The sequence below is a fragment of the Pteropus medius genome, unplaced genomic scaffold, assembly GCF_902729225.1.
Source record: "Pteropus medius unplaced genomic scaffold, Ma_sr-lr_union100, whole genome shotgun sequence".
In the NCBI taxonomy this organism is placed as follows: Eukaryota; Metazoa; Chordata; class Mammalia; order Chiroptera; family Pteropodidae; genus Pteropus; species Pteropus medius.
Window position 1 is genome coordinate 11,497,037 of NW_024356249.1, and position 17,128 is coordinate 11,514,164.

Sequence of the window (17,128 nt, forward strand, 5' to 3'; positions counted from 1 at the left end):
GCTTATGAAACCTGCCAGCTACCAATCTGGAGTGATCAGCCACTTGCTTCAGTCTCTCACTGCCTTTCGTGTATGGGGGATGGCTTCAGATTATACCTAGGAAGCTCCTGGGAGTTTGAAATCTAACAATAACTACATGTTGTTCAGGAGTTAACTGTCAACTCCACTCATTAAAGTGTTGGTGACACTCTTAACCATGAGAGGCTAAGAAGGTGTCTCTCTGGCTGGTTGCGGTTGATTATCTGTTATCATCCCAGTTCCCTTTCATTTACCCATGCAGACTCATGTTGCCTTCTGTTGGATTGGTTATTTTCAAAACGAAAAGCATACATTGTGGAAAATTGTCAGTTTACTGTTGTTCCAAGTTTAGACTTTGGCATATTACTTCTCCATCAACTCAATTTCTGTAGTTTAATTATCTGTTCTATTTGACACTACACAGTTACACATGAAGTGGATCACTCCCAAGAGCAGCAGTATTCTGAATGCACATGTTGCAAAATTTCTTGTCACAAATCATCTTCCCTTTCTTCCACTGTTGTGGAAGAGGTTTTATAGATTTTCTCATGTGGTGGGAAGGAACTAATTCCCCATCTGGATGCCACCTGTAGGAGTTCACACCTTTTCTCAGAAGAAATTTGATCTATAGCAGCAAGCTATTTCATGGTTTTTTTTTTTTTTTTTTTTTTAAAAGCAATCTGTGTCACCATACTCTAGGAGTCAAATTTAAAGATGGGCTGTTTTCCTAGGATGTTGCCATTTATAGAATCAATACCACTCGTATTTAAAATTTGTTTAACAGAAGCAAGATCAACAAATGACTTATACATTGCCCCATGGAAAAATAATTGTGTTAAATTTTCATAATGAACATTTTGAAGAAAGTAGATAGTGATTAAATTAACTTTGGTTATATATTTGATTATTATCTAGCCTGTTTGTAAACTCACTTCAATGTAATTGGAAGACTGAAAAATGTCTCTGGCAGAACAATGAAACAGTGTTTCTCAAACTATGTTTGAAGTCTACTTGTAATGGAACCATGAAGGAGGTGTTAAATGCAGATCCTTGGACCCTAATTCCAGGCCTACCATAGTCCTTTGAGGATTTGGGTTAAGAACATGAAATGTTTGAGGACTATAATATTAATATTCATATTAATATTAAAAGTTGCCTGAGCTTTATTAAGAAATTTAGAAAAGTTGCAGAATGAATATTCATCTGTGCAAATGAGAATAGATAAACCACCACTTTAGTTGTACTTTCAATGTTTTAAAACCACTTCTGGTTGAAAACTAGGATTTCTGAAAAAAATTCCTAAGGGATTATCTTAGAGGTGGGAGATTGAGAATTAGAGGTCTGTTCTAGTTAGGGAGGCAATAGAAATGACAAAAATGCACAAACATCCTATTATCACTCACACATAAAATAGTTTACTAAAAATATACCTTCTGGTGGGCTGGCCATGGCAAAGGTTTCTGAGTCCTGTCCTAAGTAACCACTGCCAAGAGCAGCTGCCTTCCTATAGGAGTAAGATGCCACATAGTCATTCTCCTGGCTCCTGAGCTGTTTACGTTGGATATGTACACTGATGGTGGAGAAGAATGTGGACATTTCCCAGCTCAGCATGAGGGATTGCCTCTGGTGCTGCCAGTGACTCTGAATTCTGTTTATTCTCAAACTTTTTTTTCCTTTTGGCTATTATGAATAAATCTGCTATGATTGTTTATATAGGGTAGACATTTGATTTAATTTATATATATATTTCAATTATAGTTGACATACAATGTTATATTAGTTTTAGGTGTCCTACACAGTGATTAGACATTTAAAGAACTTATGAGGTGATTACCCTGATAAATCCAGTACTCATCTGACACCATACATAGTTATATTGCTGACTGTATTTCCCATGCCATACTTACATCCCCACGACTATTTTGTAACTACCAGTTTGTACCTCTTAATCCCCTCATTCTTCACCATTTTCTACCACCTATCTGACAACTATCAATATGTTCTCTGTATCTATCTTATTTCTGTTGTTTGTTTATCCTGTTCTCCAGATGTCATAAAACATAAAACATTTGCCTTTCTCATCTGACTTACTCTTCCCAGCATAATACCTTCTAGGTCTATTCATGTTGTTGCAGATGGCAAGATTTCATTCTTTTTATGGCTGAGTAATATTCCATTGTATATGTGTACCACTTCTGTATCCATTCACCTATTGATAGACACTTAAGATGCTTTTATATCTTAGATATTGTAGATAATACTGTGATAAACATATGGATGCATATGTCTTTTTGAATTAGTGTTTTGGGTTTCTTTGGGGAAATACCCCAAAGTGGAATCACTGGGTCCTTCTTTATCTCTTATTATAGCCTTTCTTTTAAAGTTTATTTCATCTGGTATGAGTATTATTATCCCTTCTTTTTTTAAATTTCGATTTGCATGAAATATCCTCCTCCTCCTCCCCCTTCGTCCCCCATCCCTTCCTCCGTCCCTTTAATATTCCTTGTAACACTGGTTTGGTGGTGATGAATTCCTTTAGCTTTTTCTTGTTTGGGAGTTCTTTATCTTTCCTTTGATTCTAAATGCTAGCTTTTCTGGGTAATCTTAGTTGGAAGTCCTTGCTTTTCATCATTTTGAATATTTCATGCCAATCCCTCTGACCTGCAAAGTTTCTGCGGAGAAATCAGCTGACAGTCTAATGGGAGCTCCCTTGTAGGTAAATAATTGCCTTTCTCTTGCTGCTTTTAAGATGCTCTCTTTGTTTTTAAGCTTTGACATTTTAATTATGATATATCTTGATGTGGGCCTCTTTGGGTTTATCTTGTTTGAGACTCTCTGCACTTCCTGGGAAGTTTTCAGGTCATTAATTTTTGAAATAGATTTTCAATTCTCTGCTCTCTCTCTTCTTCCAGTACCCCTATGGTGTGAATGTTGGTAGGCTCGATGTTGTCCCAGAGGCCCCTTAAGCTATTCTCATTTTTTTGGATTCTTTTTTTCTTGTTGCTGTTCTGTTTGGGTGTTTTCTACTACTTTATCTTCTAAATCACTGATTTGATCTTCCACTTCATCTAATCTACTATTGATTCCCACTAATGTATTCTTCATTTCGGTTATCGTATTCTTCATTTCTGACTGATTCTTTTTTATGTTTTCTATCTTCAAGTTTGTTTTCTGTCTATTCGTTAAAGTTCTCACTGAGTTTATCTACTCTTCCCCAGTGTTTTGAACTCTGCATCTGGTGGATTGCTTGTCTCCATTTTGTCGAGTTCTTTTTCTGGAGCTTTGTTCTGTTCTTTTATTTGGGACTTTTTTTTTTTTGTCTCCCCATTTTTGCTGTGTTTATTTCTATGTATTAGGTAGAGCTGCTATGTCTCCCAGTCTTAGTAGAGTGGCCTTATGTAGTAGGTGTGCTGTGGGTCCCAGTGGCACAGGTTTCTCTGGTCACCTGAGCTGGGTGCTCCAGGTATGTCTGGGTTATGTGTACCTTCCTCTTATAGTTGAGCCTTGGTTGCTGTTTGCTTATCAGTGGGAGGGATTAATCCTCAGACTGATTGGTTGTGATGACTGGCCATGACCAGAGGAGGAACCATTGTGCTGGGGCTGATCCTACATCACAAGATTTGCTTTAGCAGGGCTCTGGTGCCTTCTCTGTCTTCGCTTTGGGTGTTTCATCCTCAGATGTGACCCAAGTGGTTCTCCAGCTTAGACCAAAGTTGGCCACTGGACGTGTAAGCTAGGGCTTTCTATGAGGGGCCCTGCCGCAGGCTAAGTTAAGCTGCAGCTGGTGCCCCGCTCAGGACTACCTAGCCTAAGCCACCAAGCAATCAGTAGATGGCTGCCACCCAAGCTGGGCTTCGAAGTGCATTGAGAGGCCAAGCCACAAACTGAAGCCAGCTGCTGCTAGTGCCGGTTTTAGGGCTGCTCCCCAAGAGTTACAGGGTATGCCAAGGCCAGATGCTGCTTGTTTAGGTTTTGTGAACCTTTGAGAGATTTTAGGAAGGTCTGCAGCATGAGCCAAGACAGGGTGTTTGTATGGAAAATTCACTGGGCCCACATGTTGGGAGGGGTGGAGTCTCAGGGAATCACCAGAATGAAGCCCCCAGTGTTAGCTACATTGATGGAGACTCAGATATGGCACTCACCTGGGTCTGCAACCTGCGTAGAGGAGAGCTCAACAAAAGAACAATGCCCTCTGCTAGCACTTCCGTCTGGGAGAAAGCTGCCCCTCAGCCCTCGCCCTGAAGCCAGACAACTCAGTTCCTCTCCATATGTCCCTTGTGCCTTTTAAGCTGCTGCCCCAGTGCCAGAGCAAGTGAGTCTGGCAGTGGCAAGTCTATGTGGGCCCTTTAAGTGGAATGTCTGTGGCTCCCTCAGTCTGTCTTACTCAGCCACAATCTCCGTGGGTTTTCACAGCCAGAAGTTGTGGGGACTTTTCTTCCCAGCACTGGAATCCTGCGCTGGGGAGCCCAGTGTGGGGCCAGGACCCCTTGTTCCTCCGAGGGGACCTCCACAGCCAAATATTTCTCCTGACTATCTACCATCACATGCGGGTGTGGGACCAGCTCATTTTGCGTGCCATCCCTCCTACTGGTCTCTAGGTGGCCTCTTCTTTGTGTTCCCCATTGTAGGACTTCTGTTCAACTAGACTTCAGGCAACTTCCAATGATGGCTATTCTGTAGTTTAGTTGTAATTTTGATGTGGTTGTGAGAGGAGGCAAGCACAGCATTTATCTACTCTGCCATCATGACCGGAAGCCCAGGTAGGCATATGATTTAATTACTCTTGGGACTGTTGGGTCATAACAGACACATGTTTAAATTTATAAGGATCTGTCAAACTGCTTTTAAAAATAGTTGCACCATTTTACTTTCCCACCAGCATTGTTATGAGATTTCCATATGCTCTAGTTTAATTTTTATTTTTAAATTTAATTTTTATTTTTAACTTTAATTTTTATTTTTAACCAATGGGTTTGTAATGGTATCTTAACATAGTTTAAATTTGCATTTTCCTGTTGACTAATGTAGTTGTGAAATTTTTTATGTACTTAGTGGTCATTTGTATATTTTCTTTTATAAAGCATCTGTTCAAATCTTTGGACAATTTTTTAAATGAGTTTTTATCTTCTTGTTATTTAGTTTAGATTATTAAGTTCTGGATATAAGGCCTTGTATCCACACACATGTCAATTGATATATATATATATATATGAATTCATACATATATACATATATACTCATATATATATGTATATATATACCCACACATATTTGCATATGTGTATATATGTATATACATGAAACAATTTATCCCCTTTCCTCCCAGTTTGTGTCCTATCTTTTCATTTTCTTAATGGAACTTGTGAAGATTAGATTTAATTTTGGTAAAATTTAATTAATCAATTTTGAGTTTTTGCAGTGTTCTCCTTTTAGGAGACTTATAGGTTTAGTCTTTATATTTAAGTCTATGATTCATTTTGAATTAATTTTATGTATTATGTAAGGAAATGTCAAAGTTTATTTATTCATGTACATATACAAATGTTCTATACCGTTCACTGAAGAGACTTCTCTTCTTATTCATTTACCTTGGTACTGTGCCAGTAATTAATTGAAATAATATGAACCCAATTCTAGACACTATTAAATCCCATTGACCTATATACCTACACTTCTCCACACCAATTGTATACTGTCTTGATTATTGTAGCAGTATAGTGAACCTTCAGCTCAGGTATGTAAGTCTTTACCTTAGTTCCTCTTTTCAAAATGATTTTGGCTTTACTATGTCCTTTATACTTTCATGTATATTTTACAGTCAACTTCTAGATTTCTATGAAAAATATTGTAGGATATTTTTGTAAATTAAGTTTTATTTATTATGGTAAATATATAATATAAAGTTTGCCATTTTAACCATTTTTTAAGTATTCAACTCAGTGGCATTAATTACATTGACATTGTTGTGCAACCATCAGCACTATTTTCAAAAATTTTCATCACCCCAAACAGAAACTCTGTACCCATTAAGAGGCAACACCCAATACTCTCCAGCCCCTAGCAATTTTTAATCTTTCTGTCTCTGTGAATTTCATATAAGTGAAATCATACAATATTTATCCTTTTGTGCCTGGCTCATTTCACTTAGCATAATGTTTTCAAGTTTCATTTATATTGTAGCATGTATCAGAACTTCATTCCTTTTTATAGCTCAATAGTATTCCATGGTGTATATATAGATATATCTATATATCTATATATCTATATATAGATATATAGATATATAGATATATAGATATATCTATATATAGATATATAGATATATCTATATATAGATATATAGATATATAGATATATATATACACCACATTTTATTTATCCATTTATCTGTTGATAGACAGATGGACAGAGTTTCTACCTTTTGTCTATTGTTAATAATACTGCAATATTCATTTGAGTCCCTGTTTTCAATTATTTTGGGTATATATCTAGGAGTGAAATTGCTGGACCATATGAGCCTGCTGGGATTTTTATTTGGGATCATGCTGAATTTGTAGAATAATTTAGAGTGAATTAATATTGTAACAATATTGTCTTCTGATTTATAAATATGGTATATCTTTGCCTTAGCTTGGGCTGCCAATAACAAAATGCCATAGACTGGGTGACTTAATAAACTAAATGTTTTTCATAGTTCTAGAAGTGGGGAAGTTTAAGATCAAGGAAGCAGCCAAGTAAATTTCATACTGAAGCTTCTCTCTTGACTTATAGGTGACCCTTATCTTGCTATGTGCTCACATGACCTCTTGTGTGTGTGTGTGTGTGTGTAAAGGGAGAGAGGGAGAGGTAAGCTCTCTGTGTCTCTTCTTATAGGGACCCCATAAGGTAGTCTCATCATGAGGGCTCCACTCATCTAAATTTAGTTACCTCGCAAATGTCCCATCTCCAAATACTACCTCATTGGAGGTAGGGCTTCAAGTTTAGCAGGATACTGTTAAGTACACAACAATCTCCTTATCTAAGTCTGCTTTAATTTTTCTCAATAATATTTTGTTCTAAATGCATTATCTTTGCTCACATTTTGTTAAATTTATTACTTAGTATTTTATATTTTTGATGCTATTATAAATGTATTTTCCATTTAATTTTCAATTATACATAAAATACAAATGATTTTTGTCTATTGAGCTTGAAACCTGTAAACTTGCTCAATTAACATTAATTCTAGTGCCTTCTAGTGACTTCTAGTAACTTTTTTTTTTTGGTGGAGTCTTAAGATTTTTTGCATATCCAATCAAGTTGTCTGTGAATAAAGAGTTTTGTTTCTACCTTTCCTATCTGTATGCCTTATATTTTCTTCCCTATTGTACTAGCTGGGACCTCCTGCACAATGTTCAAAGGAAGTGATGTGAGTAGATATCTTTACTTTGTCCCAGTCTTATGGAGAGAGCATGCAGTCTTTCACCATTAAGTGTGATATTAGCTGTGGGACATCGTATTTGCGTTTCTATATTTGTAACTCATATGATCAGGTTATTGGCTACACAGGCCCTTTTCTTACTCAGATTCTGTAATTAGTAGTTACAGCAGTTTCAGTCCCTTTACATTTGTTTTAATTAGACAAGTTTTTATTTATATATTGCATATACTAAGTTGCTGCATAATATTTTATTTTCCATGGCTAAGGATAATTTAAAAATTACTGATATAATATTATTCTATTGACTTTTATTTAGGCTCAAAGCAGCCACTGAACCTCATTGATAAAAATACTGTCTATTATGAAACTCAATTGTCCTGAGGAAGGGCCCATAAGATAAATTCCTACTACTGGAATTTAGTACTAAAATCACATTAGAAACTTAGAATTAGTTTATAAAAGTATTATAGATCTGCTCTATAAGGTAATGAGAATTGCTTAATCAACTGTATTTCCATTTTCGCTTCATTTCATGGTAGCTCAAAGCTAAATTTCGTGCGTAAATACAAAAATGATGATTTTTATGTTTGCATCCTCTTTTCCAGTGCTTTGGTATGTTTTGATTTATTTTAACAATCTTAATCTAGTTATGTCTTTCATTGTAAATCAACTCAAATCTTATTAGAAAGTATTTAGAAGTATAAATAATGATCTCTTTTTGAATTAATAAAAAAGCTATTTCATAAAAGGGCCTACCTTTTACATTTTTAATTGGAATAAATACCTACCTTTAAGAGGCTTAATAGAAAGTTAAAAATGGAGTCACTAGACTTGGGAACACAATCTTTTATTGGCCTTGCAAGATAAGCTTCCAAAGAGAAATAATTGGAATGATGATCTTGTTGAAATGAAGCTAAAATGCTTATGACAAAAACAAAAATGAAAACTAGAGACCTGCTGTTTTCTTCACAATCCAAGAGAAATGGTGGAATGTCCCGAAAATCACCTAAAAAATGAAAAACTAAAGATTCACAGTGCCTTCGGTTTCTGAGTGAGGTGGTGAGAAAGTTTTGGGGTTTCTGCAAGCCACTTCAGTCTATTTCTGTACTTTTAGGAAATAGTGTATTTTCTGGGACAATAATTACAACGATATAAAAATTTAAATTATACAAATTATTAGTTGATATTTGCATCACCTAATTTAATCACACATGAATAGCATATTTATATGTTTTACTGCTGATTGTAGATGTCCTGACCTAAAAGATACATAGAGGATTATTTTATAGAATTGAATTCTCTACCACTCTAAATATTTAAGTTTTATATGCAATTATTTGAAGGGGAAAGAAGCAACATTTACCTTAAAAATATTCCCAAGAGTTTATATTTTAGTGTCTTTAATGTTTGAGAGTAATACTATGTGCCAAGTTTAATGTCAATTACTTTACCTGTGTTAGCCTATATTTCTCATAGTAATTCACAGCAATTCTATGTTAGCAATTGCACTTATGCTCACTTTACAGATGAGAAACTGAAGTTTAGAGATGTTTAGTAACTTGCCCAAGGTTACACAGTTAGTAAAAGGCAGAACTGAGATTCATGACTATCTTAACCAGCATCTCAGTTGGAGAGCATTTGGCTGTAATAGTAGCTTCCACAAACCAACATTTTTTTTTCTCACATCAAGCTTCTGAAGGTAGGTGATTGCTTGCTGTAGTCTAGTTGCTTGATAATACTATGTTATCTCCTGTTTCGCTGTTCCCAACAAGCTGGCTTTTCATTTTCGTACTTTTTTCTTCATGATTGCAAAATGCACAATGCAGGTCCAGGCTTCCTATGTTCAGGACTGGAAGAAGGGAAAGGTGGTAATGCCAGCCAGAACTAGGTCTCATGGGCACCCCTGGTTGCAGTCTAAGCAAGGAAAGTAAGCGTTAGTGTTCCTAACCACAGAAGAAGGTGGCTGGGGCCAGGAATGGCTCTTTGATTGGCCAAATAACAGTGTCTGATGCAATGAATATTACATAATGCCACCGTTGTCAATTTAGCATGAGTGGAATTTCATTATGAATAAATGTTAAAGGTGAAGATCGAGATAGAAAGAATAAAGGAGAATGTTTCACTTCTTTTAGAAGTTCTAATTCAGTTTTGCAGCAGAGGGCTTTGGGATGCTTTTCTCTGCCTCTTATCCTCTGTTGTTGCAGTACTATATTATCTTTCTCAAACATGCCCCTGGAATGGATTCAGTAGTCTGCATCCTGTCAGGAGGAGAGCAAGAAAGGGAGACAGGAACCTGGACTCTGCTCTAGCTAACAGTTTAGTTAAGAGAAAAGGCAAAAAGGTATTATAGTAGAAAAGGTACTGGACAGCATGATTGGAGGTGCAAATTTCATATTATGGCATTATGAAGTTATAAAAAGAAAATAAGCTTGTATAATCGTGCATTGTTGAGAGAATTTAAGATGATACCAATAAGCAGACTTATAATTTATTATTTTGTTAACCTCTAACTTAATAATCAGAATTGCCTAAAAGATGAGAAAAGTAAGAAGCAAAACCCAAACAATCAGTGATGAAAAGCTGAGAGAATTAAGAAAGTCTCACTGAAATTAGTAGTTGCTAGTAAAGTTATAGCTTGTCTTAGGTTAAATAATCTAGTTAGTTTTAAATTATTTTTCCTAAAGAACCTTGATATGAGCTCTGCATATAGGAAGAGTTAATATTATAAAGTAGTGACAAAATAGCCATCTTCATGTTTGGTACCTCTGAAAATTTTTATAAATGGGAAATAGTTATATGTGTTTGAGAGAGATTATATGGGGTTACTCATTCATTCAAACTACCATATATGGATGCACAGTCTGTGTAGGAAATATATGCAGCTTCCGAGCTACGGATGTCCTGGTCCTTATCTTCAGTAGCTGTGGTCTAGGAGAGAGTTGATCTTGTGGAGCTGCATGGCTCTCTTATCTTACGGATCTACGACCAGCCCTATCTAAATGCAAAGCCACTGTTTCAGTGAATTGGCTGATCAAATTAGACAAAAATGCAAAACGAACAGTTAATCAGAACACTCAAACTACATGTATAATCTGATATATACATATGTATGTTCCTGCCATCTGAGATAAAATATAGAATTATTTGTCAACTAAATTCTGTTCTTCTTTCTCATGCATACAAAGAAATCACTATCTAATGCTTTTAAATTTGACAAAATCTTGGAATTACTAACCCAGTTAGAAAATATGGTTTTATTAGCAGAAAAAATGATTCATATAAGTACACTCAATAGAGTACCTAGCACATAATAGGTACATAATTAACAATTTGACACGTGAATGTTACTGAATGAAAGCAAATAAATCACCATTTCCCTGGAGAACTTTATTTTCCAAGAGTTAGTAGGACTTTTCTAACAAATTTTTCTACTTATAAAGAAGTAGACATTTTAGAAGAGTTATAGTTTATGTTGGTTAATAAGTTTAGTTAGGTTCAAATTATTGTACCTGAAGAGATTCTATAGCAACTTTCCTGGAAATGCTAAAGTGGTACATGAAAGGCTTTAGCATAGTGTATCTAAATCTTTTGTTAAACTGACAAATTGTTTTGATATCTTTCTCACAAAATGCAGAATGTATTTCTCGTGGAGAGCTATGTGCTAGCTGGCTATTGTTTACTTGCTGCGAGGTTTCGATGGAGGTGTTTTGTTATAGTAGCTTGGTATATATTCCTTGACTTTTAGTTTGAAATGTTCAGTTCAGCTGTGCTGGCACTTCTTCAAACAAGGAATTTAGTGTTTTTAAGTTCACCCCCCCTTCCCCCAATTTTGAAAGCACTATGCCAAGATGGAACCATCCATTAACTTCCTTCTGCGGTATAATTTCCTTCAAATCACAAGCCTGTTTTCACACTTGCTAATTTTAAAATTCGAATGGGTACCTATACCCATGGGTAAGAGAAGGTATTTATTATAGGTGTCAAAATTTGCTAAGAAATCAATTTAACTCTTTGGCTGCCACTTGACTTATAAAAATTCTTTATCTGCACAGGTACACCATGATGGAGATGTAACTGTGAAAAGACTTATTTCCTGCGCTTAAAAAACTTAGTATTTAATATGCAATAGTCATAGTAGTGCTGCCATAGGAGAAGGCACAGAGCTGGATGGTGCATGGCAGGAGTGCACGGGAGCCAGTGGGGTGGTGGTGGGGGGTCAGAGAGACCTTGGGTGTCTGCATGAAAGCAGCCACAACATGATTTTAGATATCAAAGATAAAAGTTTTTTTAATTATAAGCTATAACATCCTTATATTGAAATTAGATTCCAAATAGGAAATAAGTTTTCATATTGACAGGCAGCCTAGCAGAGTGCTTAGGGAGCTCATACTCTGGTGCCAGACTTCTAGGTTCAAATTCTGAATTTGCTATTTACTAGCTATAGGAACTTGGGCAAGACACTTAACCTCTTTTATCCTGCAGTTTCCCCATTTATAAAATGGGGATAATAATACTACCTAACTCATAAGATTGCTTTGAGAATTAACAGTTATAAAAGGCTTAGAACAGTGCTTGGCATAGCAAGTGCTGTATAAGTGTTTGTTAAATAAATATTGCCATATGAATACAGAAACATTTAAGTACAACTAAGTATTTATTTGCTGGTGACCTGTGATATAGCATATATCTTATGTACTTTTTCAAGTCAATGAAGATAATTCTAGTGACCTGAAGCTCTTGTAAAATAGTATTGAAAAATGAGTTAAACAGTGATTGGTTAGGACCTAGTCTCATCTTGAAAATTGTTTATGTATATTAATGTATATTATATTATGTATACATATTTTATATTAATAATTTTGAACATATTTCAAGGGATCTGAGTAAAAGTCTACGTAGCTTCTGAGTCTAGTAGATTCATGGTAATAGAAACAGTAATTATGAAAAAATATTAAAAATTTGGGCTGTAGTAACTTTAAGCATCAGTTAACTTGGATAATTGTATTAAGAACATATACTACAAGAATTAATTTAACGGCAGTAAAAAATGACAGAAAGATAAGAAAATCTTCTTGTACCTTGATTGCTAGAGCAAGTTATGATAATAAATGAGACTTGAATTTTCTTTTATATATTTAACTCTGATGAAAAAGGAAATCGATATTTTTGAAAAGGTATCTAGAACATTCTAATAATAAATCATTCATTAGTTCTGCTTTAATTACTAATAAACTCAAATTGTACTTTTGCTCTTTGGATATTTAAAATACATAGAAGATAAGTATTTAGTTTGAGATCACAATAAAATGAGTTTGCTCTTTTTATTTTTTATCATCTTGGCCAGTGGCAAAATTATTAATCACTACTAGATCCTCTGATTAAACACTCAGCCAGTTTTAGTTTGTGGATGTTGATCCAAACGTTGTCTGTAGAAAGTCATTCTAACACAAACTGTTGAGCTTTGGAGTCTATGGAAAACATGTAGTGTAGGCTTCATGCAGGTGGCAAGAAAATGGGAACAGTATATAAAAATTGGCCAAAATATGCTGAAATAGTTTTTTGTACTTTTTAAAACTCTCATTTGTGTCAGTGAACTCAGTAAATTACCTCTAAAAGTTTTACCCCCTTGTGTGTGTGTGTGTGTGTGTGTGTGTGTGTGTGTGTGTGTGTGTGTGTGTGTGTGTAGTGTAGAAGGTTTGGTGGAAACTGTGGGAGGAAGATGATTAGGAAAGTTTTAAACAGATGAAATGAGGAGACAATTGTAGGTGCATATATGTCATAGGAGCCAAGAGGTACATCAGCCTGAAAAATCTAAAATCATTTTCAGAGACCAAACAGGTTATAATTAATTCTTACTCCTAAATGAATCAGTCACTTTCATAACAAAAGTATTCAGTATTAGCCTTATCTTTCTAAAGCAATACATTCATGAAAAAGAAATTTGATTCTTTAGCTAATAAGGTGCCATGGTGGATTCTTGTGTAGGGTAATGACAGACTACTTTTTTATTTTTTATTAATACAGTATTTATTTGTCTTTCCTCTGTTGAACCCTGAGCTAACTACTTTTCCCAGGCTGCTTGGGGAGATACAGAGAAAGGAACAAACAGGGCAGATGAGATGTGGAAGAAATAACTATAAGAGATGGAGATGGCTCCTTCTCATGGCAAAGAGGATGAGAAAGGCCACCATCGGGCAAAATACTTCCCCCCATAGCCTCCAGCAGGCAAAGCCCAGAATGGCATAGGAGAAGAGCTGTTGCTTCAGACGAGGGTTCCTGGCATAACCAATGAAGAGGCTTCTAAACACAGTCCCAAACCCAGCCCCAGAGCCAGCCATTTTGACTGTGGCAGCCTCAGCCCCAGTGAGGTTGGCTGCTTTGTCAGAGTCCCTTACAATTGTGCTGTTTTGGAAAGCACTGCTAGGGATAAGTGAGGTCAAGGGACAAGGGGCTGAGCTGCTGAAGCACTTACTCATCTGTCAGTGTCTCTGGTTGGTTGCTTCAGCACCACTGCAGAGAGTCATTGGCTCAGCAGCTGAGAGGTGATCCTGATCAGGGAGTGGGTAGGGGCAGGTGTAGATTTTCAGGGGGTGTGGAGTCATGGCCAGAGAGCTGCTCCCAGTGCAGAGAAGACAGAGAGGGTGATGACAGATGATTTTAAAGTTAACCATGTCTTAGTGTGCATGATCAAATGCAAGAACGGGAAATTGAGACATTAAATCTTTTTGAGAGGTTTTAGTAATTCGGATATGAGTAGTGATGGTCTAGATTATATAGCCCACTGGGAACGTAAGAAAGATATTAGTTCAAGAGATATTCTGAAGAGCTAATGATAAGGTTAAGAAGCTAGGAGTGGGGTCTTCCAAGAGGGAATGTCTAGTAGTTTGTTGTCTATTTGGGAATATAAATAATTAAGAGTAGTCACACCAAAAAATGTGATAATTGAAACTATAAGGCCTGGAAAACCCTTTAAGAGGGAATCAAGGACACAGGCAAGAATTAACCTGTGGATAGAAGTTCTGAAAAAAAGAAGGCTGAAAAGAATACTAGACTCAAGTAAATCCTTAAACCATAAGTGTCTGCCATCTGAAGAATGTCAAGCAGGTTGACCGCTGTGGGTCTGTACTCACTTCAGTGAAACAAAACCTTGTTACTATGAGGCTAAAAGGGAAATACACTAGCACTGAAACTTATAACCGAAATAGCCTTTTCCATTAGCCGTTTACTTGTTATTGTTGGTTTTCCCACTAGCACTAAGTATTTGTTGAATGAATAAATGAATATACAGTTGCACACTAATATTTAGCAGGAGATAAAGTCTGTGCAACTCCAAGAAAATGTTCGCCCAAGTGAAGAACAAAATGGGATCCTGGAACACTGCTGTCCAATGGAGAATGATGAAAATGTTCCACACACTAGCCACTGACCACATGTGGCTATTGAGCACTTGAAATGTGGCTAGTAATGATTGAGTAACTGAACTTTAAATTTTATTTAATTTCAATTAACTTAAAATTAAATTTGAATAGCCACATGTGGTCAGTGGCTACTGTGTTGTACAGCACAGGTATATAAGGAGACTTTACCAGGTAAGAAAACCTGCCCTTCTGGGCAGGTATAATCTGTGCCAGAGTAGTAGCTTTGTTGGGGACTAGAACTGGAGTGGGGCGTGGGAAAGGAATTAAGAATTAGCTGCTAGGGCTGTTTTTATTAATCCTTATCCCAAGGGACAGGAGGAGTCTGCCAAGCTCACATGAGGTCCTGGTCACTTCATCAGGAAAGAAGACCAGAGAGGTATTTGGGGCCAAAGCCATAGTTAGTAGTATAACAGTTTGGAGCAATCTGAACTTTGGCTCTGCCCCAGTAACACTGGAGATTCTCGGTTCTTATTGCTGATGAAGGAATGAATTCCAACTCAGTGAGATTTAGAAGTAAGATTTATTGAATGTATATTTTAGAAGGAGATAGACCATGTTAAAGAAGGCTGTAGTTCTGTGGAATTTAGGAGATGAAAAGATGAAAGATAGAGTATTTTTCAAGGGAGGAGTGAGTTCTCAGAGAAGAGGGTTATAACAATCCAGAAGTGGGAAGGTCTGTATTATTTTAGGGCCACGATGGGTGGTACAGAGGCCTTCCTAGGTGATCGGCATGTGAGGTCATTTTGATTGACATTTGGCTGCTATATAACACTTTGCCTAGTGTACATGTGCTTACCCAGAATTCAGTCCGTTATAATTAGATTCATGAACTTCTAGGCATAGGCATGATATTATAATGACGGTATAATGAGGCTGAGGTTGTGGGCAGGTTAGGGTAGTACTTTCTGCACAAGCGTCCATGACCGGATTAAACCAACTATAGGTTATGGTCCTCCAGTCCTTTGTCTCTCAGGATGCAGGAGTGATTCTTTAACTACAAATGGGGTGTTCTTTGGGTAGTCTCTGGGCTGTCTCTGGGATGTCTTTGTTCCCCTGTCGCTCATGTCTGACTAACTACTTAACAGTAATAAAGTTGTGTTTACTCCGAGGGTCTTTCTGAATATATCTGTTAGGGGACTCTCTGTGCATGGTAAATGTCTCTGTAGATGACTGGAAAGAATTCAGGATTTAGGGATTCTGCTCACCTTTCTTTATACCACAATAAATAATTGCATCTGATCATTAAAAGATATACTGGTCACATATAATAAACTCAAACATTCACACACCCAGGAACTCACAGTATGGAAAAGCAACATTGTTGAATATTAAAGTACAGCAGATAATAAAAAAACACGTATGTATTTTAAAATACTTATTAAGTTAGAGAAATATTTGTCAGACTTATTACATATATCTAGTTTATATTAGATTTTGATATGCTCTACTGGGGTTTTTGTTTTAGCAGATTCACCTAGTTAGTTATAGCTTGCTTAGACAAATAGTAGAATTCTGATTTCCTTTAGCTTGCTGGGGCTGGGCTGTGAGAGGAGGAGGGAGTTATGCAGGAGTGTGTAAAATTGGCCTCATATTCAGAATTCACCAAACGATAATACATATCAACATCATATATTGAACTGTGTGTAGGAGCAGATGTTTGGCATGTTTCAGGCTACTTTTGGGAATAGTCTCTATTGAAGAAAGGAAAGTACGCTTCAAATCCATTCACATAATTTATGAAAGTGAATAAGGATTTCTCACAAAGGAAGAATGCTGGACAGACTATTATATTTAGCAAGATAAAGCATGCTGTGTGTAAATTCCCCAAATCAGCTGGTATAGCAGAGGACAAAGAGATATTAATATATTTCTGGGAAAAGAGATTAGCTCTCTAAAGAACAAACAGGCAAGAAAATACAGGATTCTCTTAGGGTTTTCTAAAGACTTGGTTCACTTCCCTAAGGCGAACCATTTGTTATCATTGTTTTTATAATAGAGTATATTTTGCAAGAACCTAATTTGCGCCATGGGAAAATGTTTGAATATTGGAATCTTGAGGTTGGGAGGGACTTTCAAAGATTATCTAGTCCTATCACCTATCTTATGCTTGAGTTAGTTTTGCAAAATCCTTGCCAAGGATCTTCTGTTCAGGACTCCAACATCTGGGGAGAGTGGTCAGTGGCTCCCAGGCTGAGCCGTTTCATCCTTGGAGAACTGTGACACTGGGATATTCTTACAGAATCTGATTCTGCAGCTTTGAGCCTTCCATTCA

The 17,128-nt window shown here is 36.4% G+C and overlaps 1 protein-coding gene and 1 pseudogene across 6 annotated transcripts in view; one reads left to right on the forward strand and one right to left on the reverse strand.

Annotated features, from left to right (window-relative positions):
• The window catches only part of GRM8 (glutamate metabotropic receptor 8), a 691,970-nt gene that overhangs the window by 234,701 nt on the left and 440,141 nt on the right, over positions 1 to 17,128 (forward strand). The window lies entirely within an intron of this gene.
• LOC120601016 (ATP synthase F(0) complex subunit C2, mitochondrial-like) lies at positions 13,573 to 14,109 on the reverse strand (annotated as a pseudogene).